The sequence below is a fragment of the Pelobates fuscus genome, chromosome 3 (assembly GCF_036172605.1).
Source record: "Pelobates fuscus isolate aPelFus1 chromosome 3, aPelFus1.pri, whole genome shotgun sequence".
NCBI classification, from domain to species: domain Eukaryota; kingdom Metazoa; phylum Chordata; class Amphibia; order Anura; family Pelobatidae; genus Pelobates; species Pelobates fuscus.
This window is the reverse complement of record NC_086319.1, coordinates 256242455-256259593: the sequence shown is the minus strand read 5'-3', so window position 1 is coordinate 256259593 and position 17139 is coordinate 256242455. Positions and strand designations below refer to the sequence as shown.

Here is a 17139-nt window from a genome sequence, read left to right as displayed (position 1 = left end):
TGTTCTGCTATTTGATGCGTGTAAGGCGATATCAAGTGGTAGAAAGCCGTGGAATGTATGTGGGGATCTTAGATGGGAGAGGACGTATGGGTCTAACGATAAATATATTTGTCCCAGTAGTAAAAATTAGTATGTGAGCCCTAGATGCCCAAATAGAGATTATAACTTTTGCCCATATTGGTCTTGTGTGGGGTGGGCAACTTGGGGACAGACAGTAGACAAGGACATGATTGTGACTAAGTTGCCTACCAGCCCATATTGTAAGTCTATGGAATGCAATCCAGTCCATATACTTATAAATAACCCCGACAAGTTCTTAGATAAATATGGTAATTTATTTGGGTTTCAAATATATGGGACGGGTTTAGATCCTGGGACAGTATTGTTTATAGGGTTAGAGACTGATACGGTATCCTCCCAGACTCATCAAGTATACCATTCCTTTTATGAAGAGATGAGCATAGATAATAAGATCCCCCATAATGCTAAAAACCTGTTTATTGATTTAGCTGAAAGTATTGCCGGTAGTCTTAATGTTACCAACTGCTATGTGTGTGGAGGTACTAACATGGGAGACCAATGGCCTTGGGAAGCAAAGGAGGTAATGTCCGGTTCTGAGGCAGTTGACCAATTAATATCTACACAAGCCGATTATCATATGAGTGTTAGAGGTAAATCTGAGTGGAGATTAAAGACCTCCATCATAGGTTATGTTTGCATAGCAAGGAAAGGAATGATGTATAATACTCCTTTAGGAGAATTAACTTGTCTAGGGCAAAAAGCTTATGATGATGATACAAAGAATACAACTTGGTGGTCGGCTTCAAATGTCTCAGAACCATCTAACCCGTTTGCTAGATACGCCAATTTAAAGGATGTGTGGTTTGACCTATCCATCACATCTAACTGGAGAGCCCCAGCAAATTTGTACTGGATCTGTGGTAAGAAAGCCTATTCGGAGTTGCCACAGGACTGGGAAGGGGCATGTGTGTTGGGTATGCTCAAACCATCCTTCTTCTTGTTACCTATTGAAACAGGTGAGACTTTAGGTGTTAAAGTGTATGATGTGAATCATAGGAAGAAAAGGGTACCCATAGAGATAGGCACCTGGGAAGATAATGAATGGCCTCCCCAGCGTATTATAGATTACTATGGGCCAGCCACGTGGGCAGAGGACGGTACCTTTGGTTATAGAACCCCAATTTATATGCTCAACCGTATTATAAGATTACAGGCAGTGGTTGAGATCATTACTAACGAGACATCACAAGCGCTCAATCTTCTAGCGAAGCACAATACCAGGATGAGGACAGCAGTATACCAAAATAGATTAGCCTTGGATTACCTTTTGGCAGTAGAGGGAGGTGTATGTGGGAAGTTTAACCTGAGCAATTGCTGTCTTCAAATAGATGACGAAGGGCAAGCAATAGCTGAGCTTACTAGCCATATGGTTAAACTAGCGCATGTGCCTACTCAGGTATGGAAAGGGTATAATCCAAGTAGTTGGTTTGGTAGCTGGTATGAGTGGTTTGGAGGGCTTAAGGCAGTGGTAGGTGGAGTCCTACTAATTTTAATGTTGTGTCTACTCCTGCCGTGTCTTATACCCTTAGTAGTTAGGTCTGTGCAAAGCCTGATAGAAAATATAGCAGAGAGGAAGGCTGCTGCACAGATAATGGCAATTTATAAATATAAGGCTCTAGATCAGGGAGAACCAATGCAGGAAGATGAGTGTTGAAGATTCACATCATAAGATAAGTCTGGTCTGGTTCAAGGTAACTTGCGGTGTATGCAAACTAAGGTTAAGTGATGCCTCAAGTAATTGTGAAATATTAAGAGGCATCAAAGGGGGGAATGTGGTGGAATCTCGTTAAAAATAAATTTAGTAGGCCGAGATTACCACGTGGCATGTGTACGTGCATATGCTGACGTATCGATCAGTTGGTTGCACGAGGCAAGATACGATCAGTAGTGTACGAGCATGTGCAAGAATACAGGATGTAGTATTCCCCTCCTCCATTGTGCTGGACAGGCCATGCGGTCAAGCAGGAAGTTAATTCTTATTTGTATTGATTGGTCAAGAGAATGTGCGGGTGGAGCTTAATATGGGAGGAGTTATGTGCCTATATAAGGAGCCTGCACTATTGTCCGGGGCTCAGAACTTGCTGTATTTTGGTGACATTAGTCCCTCTGAGTCCCGATCGGTGATCCAATAAAGAATCTCTTCCTTCCTGAAGAAACCTGTGTCCATCTCTCTGTGCTTGGCTTCCGTCAGTTTCTCCGGTATCAGTACCTCCGCCCATTCTGCTTCCTTGCCACTAGCAGGGACCCTGGAATGCTTCAGATCCCAGTTGCAGAGGCTTGACTGAGGTCCCTCTGGAGTTTTTCCACCCGACCAGGCTGCAGCTCTCCTTCCAGGCAGGTATCGTCCCCGCTGCCTATCTTGCTACAACCCTTCTTCCAGGCAGGGATCATTCCCTCTGCCTGCAATGTGATTTTTATTGCCTTTACAATGATACTTGCGGCTCTCTGGCCTAGCTCTCTTGCTTTATCCCAGGGCTAGAGGGATTGTGTAGCCAATCAACAGGTCCAAGACTCTGTCATTGGAATCCCTAAAAATACACACAGGACACCAAGTTCCAAAAGGAAAAAAACATGCCATACTTTAACTCTGGACTAGCCCATATGTTCATTACACATTGCTGTGACAACTTCAATAAAATACAAATAACCAAATCATAGTAGGCAACATACAGAAACTTATTACAACACAATGACCTATTTTTTTTTTTATTTTTATTTTTTATAAAGAGGTGGGGAAGACAGTAATCACACAAACTAGCTCCCTGTCTGCAGAATTAGCAATATGCAAATCTACCTGAATATGCAAATTAGCAAGCCTTGCTTTTCAGTTAGTGCATTTAGCTGTTGCTAGATCCTTGCAACCAACAGGTGGCACTGTACAGGCTCCAGAGCTAAATCCACCTAGTTGATTGCAAACATTAGCAGGACAGGAGAGCACACTAACATTTAATCCCAAACCACATTACACACACACCACCCACAATGGATACAGGGTGACTTAAACATAAGAATCGCAAAAGTGATTATAGGAACCGCACTCAATCTCAGCAGCCACCGCATCGGTGCTCCGGAGCAGGACCAGCAATCCCATCACGTTCAACAAAAAAGTGCACCAGGCATCAAAGTGTCAAAACCGCAGGCAGATTAAATGGAACAAAAAAAAAGATTATCCATCTTGAGCTGCTGGTAATGATGACTACCTTCACAAATGCCTATAGTGAAAAAATTACCATCCCTACTGTGAAGCATGGTGGTGGCTCAAAAGGAGAGTTCTAAAGGCATGGGAAATCTTGTGAAAATTGATGGCAAGATGAATGCAACATGTTGTTAGAAAATACTGACGCTCTTGGACTTTTCAACATGACAATGACCATAAGCACAAGGCCAAGTTGACTTTCCAGTGGTTACAGCAGAAAAAGGTGAAGTTTCTGGAGTGGCCATCAGTCTCCTGAACTTAATATTGTTGAGCTTTTTTGGGGAGATCTCAAACATGCGGTTCATGCAAGACGACCAAAGACTTTGCATGAACTGGAGGCATTTTGCCAAGACTAATGGGCAGCCATACCAAATGCAAGAATTAGGGGCCCCCTAGGCAAGTATTACAAAAGACACCATGCTCTCATTAATGCTAAAGGGGGCAATACCCATGTTTTAAGAACTTAGGGTATGCAGACTTTTGAACAGGGATAATTTCATTCTTTATTTTTTTTTTGCTATTGTTTTGTTTTATTATTATTCGATTCTGTTATAACCTGCAGTTAACTATGAATCCCATTTACCTGCTCACGTTTTCTTTAAAAAATGATACATATATCACCAATTCTTAAAAGGTATGCAAACTTTTGAGCACAACTGTATATATTTGATGTGAAATAAAAGCCCTATTTCTCCTGAACAGAAATTATATATAATATGCAGGCCCGGACTGGCATTCGGGCACACCGGGCAAATGCCTGGTGGGCCGCGGTGGCCGTGGGCCGAAGCCGGCAGGGAGATCACAGGATCTCCCCGGCCGGCCCCTGCAGCGCCAGCACTATCCTAGCGCCGGCCCCGCTGTATTCCATGGAGGGCCGGTGGGGAGATCAAAGATCTCCCTCACCGGCCCACATGCTGTCAAAGGCGGCCGCCGGCGGGGAGAGAGGGAGGGAGCCAGCCTGCCAGCAGAGGAACCCGGCGGAGCTCTAACTTGCAGCTCCGCAGGGTTCCTCTCGCGAGATCTGGAGCGTTGCCATGGCAACGACCGGATCTCGCGAGAATGAACTCTAGCCTGCAGGCTAGAGTTCACTCACCGCTGGACCACCAGGGATGGATGGCAGAGTGACTGAACCCCCCTCCAACTCACCAGCGTGTCGGTCCCCCCTCCTAGGCTAAAAGGTAAGAAGGGAGGAGGGGGACATACATTACTTATTTTTTGTTTGTTTTCTTTTACCCCCCCAAACACACACAATCCCTTCTAACATGTATACAGAGCACTCTCACACACATCATCCCCAGCACTATCACACTCAGCACTCTCACACACATCATCCACAGCACTCACACACACATCATCCACAGCACTCACACACACATCATCCCCAGCACTATCACACACATCATCCACAGCACTATCACACACAGCACTATCACACTCAGCACTCACACATCATCCACAGCACTATCACACTCAGCACTCTCACATCATCCCCAGCACTATCACACTCAGCACTCTCACACACATCATCCCCAGCACTATCACACTCAGCACTCTCACACACATCATCCACAGCACTATCACACTCAGCACTCTCACACACATCACACTCAGCACTCTCACACACATCATCCACAGCACTATCACACTCAGCACTCTCACACACATCATCCACAGCACTATCACACTCAGCACTCTCACACACATCATCCACAGCACTATCACACTCAGCACTCTCACACACATCACACTCAGCACTCTCACACACATCATCCACAGCACTATCACACTCAGCACTCTCACACACATCATCCACAGCACTATCACACTCAGCACTCTCACACACATCATCCACAGCACTATCACACTCAGCACTCTCACACACATCATCCACAGCACTATCACACTCAGCACTCTCACACACATCATCCACAGCACTATCACACTCAGCACTCTCACACACATCACACTCAGCACTCTCACACACATCATCCACAGCACTATCACACTCAGCACTCTCACACACATCATCCACAGCACTATCACACTCAGCACTCTCACACACATCATCCACAGCACTATCACACTCAGCACTCTCACACACATCATCCACAGCACTATCACACTCAGCACTCTCACACACATCATCCACAGCACTATCACACTCAGCACTCTCACACACATCACACTCAGCACTCTCACACACATCATCCACAGCACTATCACACTCAGCACTCTCACACACATCATCCACAGCACTATCACACTCAGCACTCTCACACACATCATCCACAGCACTATCACACTCAGCACTCTCACACACATCATCCACAGCACTATCACACTCAGCACTCTCACACACATCATCCAGAGCACTCTCACACACATCATCCACAGCACTCTCACACACATCACACTCAGCGCACTCATACACAGCACTCTAACACACAGCACTCTCACACACATCACACACACAGCACTCTCACACACAGCACTCTCACACACATCACACACACAGCACCCTCTCACACACAGCACCCTCTCACAGACACACATCACACACAGCACTCTCACACACAGCACTCTCACACACACACACATCACACACAGCACTCTCACACACACATCACACACAGCACCCTCTCACACACACATCACACACAGCACTCTCACACACATCACACAGCACCCTCACACAAATCAATCACACACAGCACCCTCACACATATCACACCTCACACACACATACTGCACCCCTCACATACACACTGCACCACACACATACACAATACTTCCAAACATATATATATGTATATATACACACACACTAGATTCCTTGTAAGCAAACACATACTACACTCCTAAACACACACTCTCTACAAACACTACATCACTTATACACACACACTATAGCCTGCATGCACACTCTTGCTACATCCCCTAGCCACATATGCATTACATTACACCACAAACACAACACGCCTAAAACCAACCTTATAACACAATACCACACCACAATCAGCTCACTCTGCACACACACAATACCACAAGCAGGCTCCAAACACATGCACAATACTCTTTCCTGCCATTTTTGTCTCCTGGTATCCATTTATAGAGACACCAGAGACAAGTTACATGGAAACACAGTGCAAGCATGTTATTAAATTTGCTTGCGCTGTGCAGAACAAATACAGGGCTTTTTTCTCATGCTAGAGCTCTTCAGCAGAGCTCTGTGCATGGTCTGCCCTGGAAGAGCATTGAACCAACATGCTCACTTTGAGAGGGGGCGTGTTTGTCATTAGTGATGACAAAACACACCCTCTCTGCCCCGCCCCCTTCTTAGTGGGCCGCTGTGGTAAAAAAATGCCCGGGCCGAATTTTTTTCCCAGTCCGGCCCTGATAATATGTGTGGGGGCACTTAAAGGAACACTATAGTCACCTGAACAACTACAGCTTAATGTAGTTGTTCAGGCATGATCTATAGCTCCCTGCAGGCAATCTGATGTAAACACTGTATTTTCAGAGAAAATACAGTGTTTACATTGATTGATAGGAATACCTCCAGTGGCCGTCACTCAGACGGCCACTAGAGGGACTTCCTATCATGCAGGGCCCTAAAAAGGCCCTGTACACGTCAGACGTATTAAAATACGTCTGACGTGTGCAGGAGAGAGAAGGCACTGTGTGCGCGCCTTCTCTCTCCAGCCTGTCAGCAGAGGAGGGGGGCCGCGAGCTGTCATGAATGCGGCCCTCTAAAGTATGTGCGCATGTGCGGCGAAGCCGCGCATGCGCACAAGGGAGCAATGACGCTTCCAAATGGAAGCATCTGATTGCTCCCTGCTTGCGCCCGCCTATTTCGTCATTTTGATGAACTAAGGGGCACGGCTTCACGAGGCTCCCGGCGCTGGAACCAGGTGAGTAAAAGACTCTGCCTGGAGAGTCCCTTTAATATAAAAGAGGTTGTGGCGAAACCAACCTCGCCACTGGGCCCTGGAGAAGCCTGTTTGCCCGCCTCCTACCTGCTGACTATGGCCCCTAGGTTATTTGGGGCATATTGTATTTTATTGTGCGACTGCTGGCCCTTTAAGCACAGTGAATGGTATTTTATTGTACTGCTGCTGGCCCTTTAAGAACTGTCTGGGGACATATTGAGACTTTGGGTAACAATACCCTTTAAGACTATGGCCCCTGAAAATGTATGGACTTTTATTCAGTGATTATGGCCCTGTGTGAGCGGTGATACCCCAGATAGCTATACCATGGAGCCTATTCATATAATGAAAGACTATGGGAAAGACTTTAGCTCCATGGCAATTGTACTGTGTGAATAGGATCTGCGCGCTATTCGGTAGTTTTGTACGCTCAGATCCCAGCTATCTGGGGATATGTGAAATGTCGGTGTGTTATGGATAAAAAGTAACTTTCTGTATTTTAAAGTGTTTTATGTCTTTCTGTAACCATGTGGTTAATGGAGTCTGCTTCTAGCCTGGATAATTGGATTACTTTCCTCTTTGTCTCCAGGATAGAGGCCTAGGTAAAATCTGTCTAAACCGGCTAGTAAGGGACAAAAGATACTTTTAGTAACTTTTGAACCCCTGGTCGGATTCATGCCATTTTTTAATATGTTGTTCCCCTGAATGGATTGATTGTGGATATGTATTTTTTTATGTGAATGTGATGTATGGTTTTAGAGTTATGAAAGTTGTGTAAAAAGTATATTTTAAACTGTATGCATAATGGGATTATGTGTCACACTAAGGGGAGGGGATGTGTGGGTTGCACCCGTGATACTATTGGTCATTTTATGCCTCCCCCTGGGTGTGGCCTGTATGTGTGAGATGGATGAGCCAGTCTCGAGTTCCTGTTTAACCCTCAAAGTGAAGTGTCGTCTCATTATTGGGGGAGGATTTATTGCATGCTGTTCCAGTTTGACTGCTAGGAGTGCAAACCTATTCGTATGGTTCCTATTCAACTGTCTACAGCATTCAGAGGCTTGAGAGGATTCATATGCTTCTCTGATTCGGTGATTGTGGTGTCTGCCAGAGTGCTTGGAGTCCTCGGGAAGCGCTAGGAGCATCCATTAACGGAGGTACCAAGTCGGGGTGCCAGGCGATCCGTTACAGAGGTAAATTATGGTTGAACAGATATTTAGCTCAAATTCCAGTTTTGTTTTGATTAGAACTTGTACATTTGGCGCCATTCTTAAAGGGACACTATAGGCATCCAGACCACTTCAATTGATTATAGTGGTCTGGGTGCAGTGTCCCTTTAATTCTCCAATTTTAATTATTGCAGTTATTGATATATTGCAATAATTACATTGCAGGGTTAACTTCACCTCTAGTGTCTGTCTACCAGGTCATTAGGCGACTTTTAGTCACCTAACTGATGCTTGATTTCCTCATGTTCTGCATGAGATAATCCAGCTTCAGCTAAAACCCCATTCAATGCTTTCCTATAGGAGAGTCCTAATGTGAGCACTGCCCTCGCTGTGCATGTGCATTAGGTCCCCAACGTCGGCTGACATCGGGGGAGGAAGAATGGAGGAGGTGGCTGACCCAGTGCCAAGGGACATCAACACTGTATTCAGGTAAGTGACAAAAGGGTTTCTGCAATGTGGGCGCGGGGGGGGGGTCTCGAGCAAGGGGGCACTATATGGTACTAGGAATACAACTTTGTTTTCTAGCCTCTAGTTTTCCTTTAAGGGGTTAAAAGAACCTGTTAGAAACTGGCCCAAGTATAGAGGTTTGAGTTTGATCTGCAGGTTATCCTAGTTACATGTTTCATAGGAGTTTTTTCCTCAGTTTCTAAAGTGTAAAGCTGCCTGATTAAAACGCTAATATTGGTGCCAAATTGCCATCTGCCTTACATCATTTCCCATAGTTCCAGGTCTCTGGGCAGCCATTTTGGTGCTCTGGAAGTTGTACCGCATCATTTCCTGCTCCTGCTGGAACAGTTTGATCGCTTGTTGATGCCTAGATAGAGGTACTAGCTAGATATCAGGCAGATTTATCAAATTTGCTACGATCGCTCTGAAGCTCAAAAGTATGGTGCCTGCTCTGTCTCGCCGTCAAGACTCGTCCCCTATTCATCTCTTTTCTTAGCACAAGTAGTCTCTAAAGAGACCAGTGGCGTACATACCGCGGTCGCAGCTGCGACCGGCCTGTCACTCCAAGGGAACCCAGCCAACCTGCGGACCCCTGCGTCCGGGTACCCGCGGCCATGTTTTGCGGCCCCAGCCCGCGCAGCAAACCGCCGAGGCTAGATGCTGTTGGGGCCACCCGATGGGCCCGGTCAGCGCTGGGCGCTTTAACACCGTGACCGGGCCCCCTGTGATGACATCAGACAGAGCTAGGAAGAAGTGACTGCCCCGGTCACTCCTCCCAGCTATCAGAAAGCCTGTCAGAGTGAGGCTGAGCCCCCACTGAACTCCAGGGAATGGTAGGAAACAGGAGGGTGACAAACATTTTGTGTATGTCTGTGTGTGTGGTTCTGTATGTATGTGTCTGTATGTATGTGTGTCTGTGTGTGCCTGTCTGTTTGTCTGTATGTATGTGTATGTGTGTGTCTGTCGGGGGGGTATATGTGTCTGTCTGTATGTGTGTGTGTGTCTGTGTGTATGTGTCTCTGTATGTGTGTATGTGTGTATGTGTCTGGGGGGCCATGGATCGGGGGGGAGGGGCCACAGATCAGTTTTGCACCGGGGCCCCATGGATTGTGTGTTCGCCACTGAAAGAGACTCTTTTCCCAAAGCACTGCCAAACTAGGAAGCAGCTTTCTAACTTCATCTCTGTACAAGGGTATTTATCAATTTCCCTAATTTAGAAAACATCAGCAGTGACCTACAAACAAACCATGAATAAAATTAATGGCACACACACAATTAAAACAGACACAAAGGCTCTTCTGCCTGTTTGTCTGCTGTGTGGCAGGCAGTCCGCTCGTCGTTTTCCAGTCCCGTGAGAAGCATCCACCGACATCTGCCAAAATGGTGAACTTCATGGTAGACCAGATTCGCAACATCATTGACAAGAAGGCGAACATTCGCAATATGTCAGTCACTGCCCATGTGGACCATGGCAAGTCCACTCTGACCGACTCTCTTGTATGTAAAGCTGGATCATTGCATCATCTCGTGCAGGTGAAAATCGCTTCACAGATACCCGTAAAGATGAGCAGGAAAGATGTATTACAATCAAATCTACAGCGATTTCCCTCTTCTATGAACTATCTGAAAAGATTAGGCCTTTATTAAGCAATGTAAAAATGGACCTGGTTTCCTTATCAACTTGATTGACTCTCCTGGCCATGTGGACTTTTCCTCTGAAGTTACAGCAGCTCTGCGTGTTACTGACGGTGCCCTTGTTGTGGTGGACTGTGTGTCTGGTGTATGTGTGCAGACTGAAACCGTACTCCGTCAAGCAATTGCTGAAAGAATCCGCCCTGTCTTGATGATGAACAAAATGGACCGTTTACTTTTGGAACTGCAACTAGAGCCAGAAGAGCTATATCAGACCTTCACGCGTATTGTGGAGAACGTAAACGTTATCATATCCACCTATGGTGAGGTAGAGAAAAAACCCATGGGAAACATCATTATTGATCACGTTCTTGGTACTGTTGGCTTTGGTTCTGGACTCCATGGCTGGGCATTTACACTCAAACAATTTGCAGAGATGTATGTGCAAAAGTTTGCTGCAAAGGGTGACGGCAAGCCGACACCAGCTGAACATGCCAAAAAAGTGGAAGACATGATGAAGAAACTTTGGGGAGACAGGTATTTTGATCCTGCCAATGGAAAGTTTAGCAAGGCTGCATCAAATGCTGATGGAAAGAAGTTGCCTAGAACATTTTGCCAGCTTATCCTGGACCCAATCTTCAAGGTTTTTGATGCCATCATGAACTTTAAGAAAGATGAAACTTCTAAACTTATCGAGAAACTGGACATCAAGTTGGACACTGAAGACAAAGATAAAGAGGGAAAACAACTGTTAAAGGCTGTTATGAGACGCTGGCTTCCTGCTGGAGAAGCTCTTCTGCAGATGATAACCATCCACCTGCCATCACCAGTGACTGCTCAGAGGTACCGCTGTGAGCTGCTGTATGAAGGACCACCTGATGATGAAGCCGCTATGAGCATAAAAAACTGTGACCCCAAAGGTCCATTAATTATGTACATCTCAAAAATGGTGCCCACCACTGATAAGGGAAGGTTCTTTTGGAAGAGTCTTCTCTGGTGTTGTCTCCACTGGCCTCAAAGTCAGAATTATGGGACCAAATTATACTCCAGGAAAGAAGGAGGACCTTTACCTGAAGCCTATCCAGAGGACCATCTTGATGATGGGGCGTTATGTGGAGCCAATTGAAGACGTTCCATGTGGTAACATTGTGGGTTTGGTTGGTGTGGACCAGTTCCTGGTGAAAACTGGGACAATCACCACTTTCGAACATTCACATGACATGCGTGTTATGAAGTTCAGTGTCAGCCCTGTAGTGCGTGTGGCTGTAGAAGCAAGGAACCCTGTTGATCTTCCAAAACTTGTGGAGGGTCTCAAGCGTCTGGATAAGTCGGTGAAAACACCGTCAGGGAAAACACCAATTCACAATCCACTTTAAAGCATAGGAAGGAAGCATGGTTACCATCAAATCTCTCGGGCATAACTGTAAACGGTTCAGGAAAAACAGGTTCCAGGGCTGGGCCTACCGTGCCTTTAAGAAAACGAACTTCTCGCTGCAGCTCCAAGACAGTCTGGGCCAGGCTGGATACTTGCTGGGTAAGCAATTGAGACATCTCTGCAGACTCCATTATGGTCAGTTCATTCTGTCACGGCTTACCTTGGTGGGAGTCCAGTGTGCAGAGATATGCTCACCCTTGCAATTAAACACAGGCCAAGGTGGTCAGGGAAGAACTCACCTGGCCTGTGAGTCTGTGCACGGGGGCTGTTCAGGATAACCAGGTCGAAGTACAGACAAGGACTAGAGCAGGAGAATGGGTAAGCCAGTGGTCAGAGGATGCCAGAATTCAGGATAAACAAGAACAAAGCCCAGGTCAGAAGCCGAAAACCAACAGGACAACAGGAACTCGAAATAACAGGAACCAAAGTCAATGAACTGACACTGCCCTCTGGGAGAGGCAGTGTTATATACCTGGCTAACGGCCATCAGCTTCAGGTGTGCGAGAATATTGGAGCAGCCACAGATAACGGCCAGCCCCCAGTGCTGGATACAAGGCAAGATTGGACTATGGGCAATACTAGAACTGTAAGGTGGCTCTGAGGAGAAACAACAGGCCCAGGACCGCAAAGTACCCAGGTTCAAATCCCTTGTTGGGCACTTCTGGGGCGACCTCGTCTTGCAGTCTGGATGTCACGGCGAGAACCGAGTTGAAGATTCGTGCCCGTTCCCTGACAGAGAAATATGAGTGGGATGTTACAGAGGCTAGGAAGATCTGGTGTTTTGGCCCTGACGGTACTGGACCAAACATCCTGACTGATGTGACAAAAGGAGTACAATATCTTAACGAAATAAAAGACAGCGTTGTGGCTGGCTTCCAGTGGGCTCTGTGAAGAGAACTTGAGAGCTGTCCGATTTGATGTTCATGATGTAACTCTTCATGCTGATGCCATTCATAGAGGTGGTGGACAAATCATTCCTACAGCCGTCGTTGCCTATATGCATGTGTGTTGACAGCCCGGCCCCGTCTGATGGAACCAATCTATCTTGTGGAGATTCAGTGCCCTGAGCAGGTAGCTGGTGGCATTTACAGTGTCTTGAACAGAAAGCGTGGACACGTCTTTAAAGAATCTCAAGTGGCAGGCACACCAATGTTTATAGTGAAGGCCTACCTGCCAGTCAAACACTGGTGGCCAGGCCTTCCCACAGTGTGTATTTGATCATTGGCAGATTCTTCCTGGAGATCCATTTGACAATGCCACCAGGCCAAGCCAAGTTGTGGCCGAAACCTGCAAGAGGAAGGGTCTGAAGGAGACTGTTCAAGCTCTGGATAACTTCTTGGACAAGCTGTGATTTTCCCATCTGTTCTTTGCCCAACAGCGTGACTGGCTTTGGGAAATGGACTCTAAACTTCTTGGGTGATGTTTTTTTTAAAAGAAGCTTACCCTTTACCTTCCTATTGTACTAAAGTGAGACATCCCCTTAACATTCATCTTGATGTTTCACTGTAGTTTTGGGAAGACTATTTATTATATTTTGCGAGCTCTCCTTATCTTGTATCTGGGGTAGCTCATGAAATTGCAGTCTTCTGATGGGGTGGTTGGTGCCAGACAATAAGTTGTAATAATGCGCAGTCACAGCATGAATATAAACAACGAATTAGAGCGAATTAAAGAAAACGTATATTTAAAAAAAAAAACAACAGACACAAAGAGGTAGTGTACCTGCGTTCTCTCCTTAATCCCTATGTATATTTAGACAAATGGAGGTCATTTAGTTGCTCCAATGGCCATTGGAGGGAATGCCCGCCTGCCAACCTCAAGGCAGACCCCCCTAAGTCTAAATACACATAGGGATTAAGGAGAGAGCTCAGGTAACTTTTTCTTTTGTTTGGTTTTTACTATATATTGGGGCTGATGTGTACTGTAGTCCTTGCTGCCGGCCCAGTAGTAATGGGAGTGAGCGCAGGACTTCTCCTTTTGTATTTGTTTTAACATAATTATGTGATTTGATTAATTAAAATTTGATTGACATGCCTGACAACACAGGGGGAAAGTGCAGAGAATTTAATTCGCAAGCACTATATTTGACCCTGTAACTCTCCAAGACACCATAAAACCTGTACATAGGGGGGTACTGTTTTACTCGGGAGACTTCGCTGAACTCAAATATTAGTGTTTCAAACTGGTAAATTGTATTACAACGATGATATTTTAAGTAAAATTTACGTTTTCTGCATTTTTTTTTACAAACGAACGGCACTTTTATGGACTATATTATTGTTGTAATATGTTTTACTGTTTTAAAACACTAATATTTGTGTTTAGTGAAGCCCCCTGAGAATAACAGTACCCCCCATGTACAGGTTTTATGGTGTTTTGGAAAGTTAGAGAGTCACATATAAGGCTTGCATTTCATTTTTTTTACATTGAAATTTGCCAGATTGGTTATGTTGCCTTTGAGAGCGTATGGTAGCCCAGGAATGAGAATTACCCCCATGATGGCATACCATTTGCAAAAGTAGACAACCCAAGGTATTGCAAGTGGGGTATGTCCAGTCTTTCTTAGTAGCCACTTAGTCACAAACACTGGCCAAATATTAGTTTTTTGCCTTTTTCACACAAAAACAAATATAAACCCTAACTTTGGCCAGTGTTTGTGACTAAGTGGCTACTAAAAAAGACTAAACATTTAATTAACCATGTAATTTCTTATAAGTATGTATGTTTTTACCTACGCCTTAAACAAACAAACAATCTCATTCAAGATAATAATGCAGATAGTGTTTCATCCTTCAAATGTCACTGACTTTTGTGCTCTATACCAATTTCAGATGTATTATTGTCTTTGTTAAGTTGAAGTTTAGGACTAGTTGTAGAGGCTAGAATGCCAAACTTCAATTGAGAACTGGCTATAATGGCTAACATACCAATACACTGGTAAAAGCTGGCTGGACAGACTGGCATACTAATTTGCTGGTCAGGACAGGCTGTATGGATTAGCATAATACATGCTGTGCAGTGGTGTATCCTGGTTTTGTGCTGCCCTAGGCAGGACAAAACTCAGGCGCCCCCCTCCCGCCCGCGCCACCCCCATCCAACCCTCCCCCCCCCGCCCGCACCACCCCCACCCTTCCCCCGCCCCGCGTTCTAAATACACACTCACACACATTCACTTACAGATACGCATACACTAGCTAACAGAAACACACACTCGCTAACAGAAACACACACTCACTAACAGACACACACTAACAGACACACACTCACTAGCAGATACACACACTCACACTCACACTAACAGACACACACGCACTAACAGACACACATACACACACACTAACAGACACACACTAACAGACATACATACACACACACTCACACTAACAGACATACATACACACACACACACTAACAGACACACACTAACAGACATACACACACACTAACAGACATACACACACACACTAACAGACATTCACACACACACACACACACACTAACAGACATTCACACACACACATTAACAGAAATTCACACACACACACACACACACACACAGACACACACTAACAGACATACACACATACTCACTCACTCACAAATTTAACACATTTTTTTTTTTTTTTTAATTTACCCCCCCCAGCCTCCTTACCTGTGGGAATGCTGGGGGGGGGTCCTATTTCTCCCTGGTGGTCCAGTGGCTGCTGGGCTGCTGCTGGGCGGTCGGGCGGCACTGCTGGGCGGGCGGCGAGGGAGCACTTCCTCTGAGCTGTCTGCTCAGCTCCCTCGCGCGCCGCACAGTGAGGCTGGGAGGCGGAGCCAGAATATGACGTCATATTCCGGCTCCCAGCCTCACTCTGCGGCGCGCGAGGGAGCTGAGCAGACAGCTCAGAGGAAGTGCTCCCTTGCCGCCCGCCCAGCAGCAGCCCAGCATGTTAGTTAGCCGCAAGGCTAACAAGGCATTTGCCCTGGGCATTCGGGGGCGGCGTTTTTTGCCGCCCCCTGGAAAATGCCGCCCAAGGCAAATGCCTTGTTTGCCTCGCGGCTAATACGCCCCTGATGCTGTGTCTTCCATACACACAGCCCTCTCTACCTCTCTTGATGTTCTTGTGCAATACACCACCACTCTAGAAACCAGCAAAGGTTACTACTACAAATTAATTACCACCACACTCTCCCATCTCCCACAGCAACTGTTCAGCACTTTAACCAATCTTCTCTAACCCTCCCACCTTCTTTCACCCACACCTTTGCTTTTAACCACTCTCTCACTATTTTTTATCCTAAAGCCTTCAGAAAATGGCACTTATCTGTCCACTACTAGAAAAAATCTCCCTTGATCCTACCCTTCCTACCTGGTTTCGACTTGTCTCTCTTCTTCATAACTTTTTTGAATGTGTCATGTAGAATCAGCTATTAACTATTTTTTGGTGTTAAATGTTTTGTGTGCTCTCCTATCCTGCTGATTCTTTCAGGCAACTACATGGATTTGGCTGTGGAGACCTGTATAGCGCCATCTGTTGGTTGTAGGGATCCCAAAATAGCTATATGCACTACATGAATAGCTAGGTTTCTTAATTTGTAATTTTTTATAATTAGGTGGATTTGCATATCATGAATTCTGCAGGAATCATTTGATAATTTGTCACAGCAAGTTTAATGTTATGCCCATATGGTTGCTTGGTCCCTGTGGCCTGTCATGCTTATAAGCTTCTGGATTTCTAGTACCATTGGGTCTTCGTGCTCATTGTACAAGATCTTTGGCCTCTTGTTAGGCAGTGGCAGCTAATGTTTCCCCTGACTGGATTTGTTTGGCAGCAAATTTGCCCTAATTTAACACCTTTATTATTCATTCCCATTTGGATGTGGCTAGATCGTCTAGCTCATCCTTTGGCAAAATTGTCCTTTCTGCTGCCTTATAATTGAGATTTCTCAAATTATTTGCATCATACTTTCATTTGTTGGTTTTCTTTTGTTCTCTCTTACTTATGTCTTTAGCTTGGGTTTTCTCCATCTGCCGTGCTGGATATTTCCAGGAAAAGAAACTTTATTCCATTCTTACCGATATACGCTCCAGCCTTTAATTTGGTTCTGTGGCTTGGGGACTAACACTGGATACAGGGGATGGAGACTCTTTTTATTATTTAATTAGGCTTTCCTATGTTTCTCAATGAGCTGTTATAGAAGGAG

The 17139-nt window shown here is 45.5% G+C and overlaps 1 pseudogene; it reads left to right on the top strand.

Moving 5' to 3' along the window:
- The first annotated feature begins 10188 nt into the window (after window positions 1–10188).
- On the top strand, window positions 10189–13649 carry LOC134601739 (elongation factor 2-like; annotated as a pseudogene).
- The last annotated feature ends 3490 nt before the right edge of the window (window positions 13650–17139 follow it).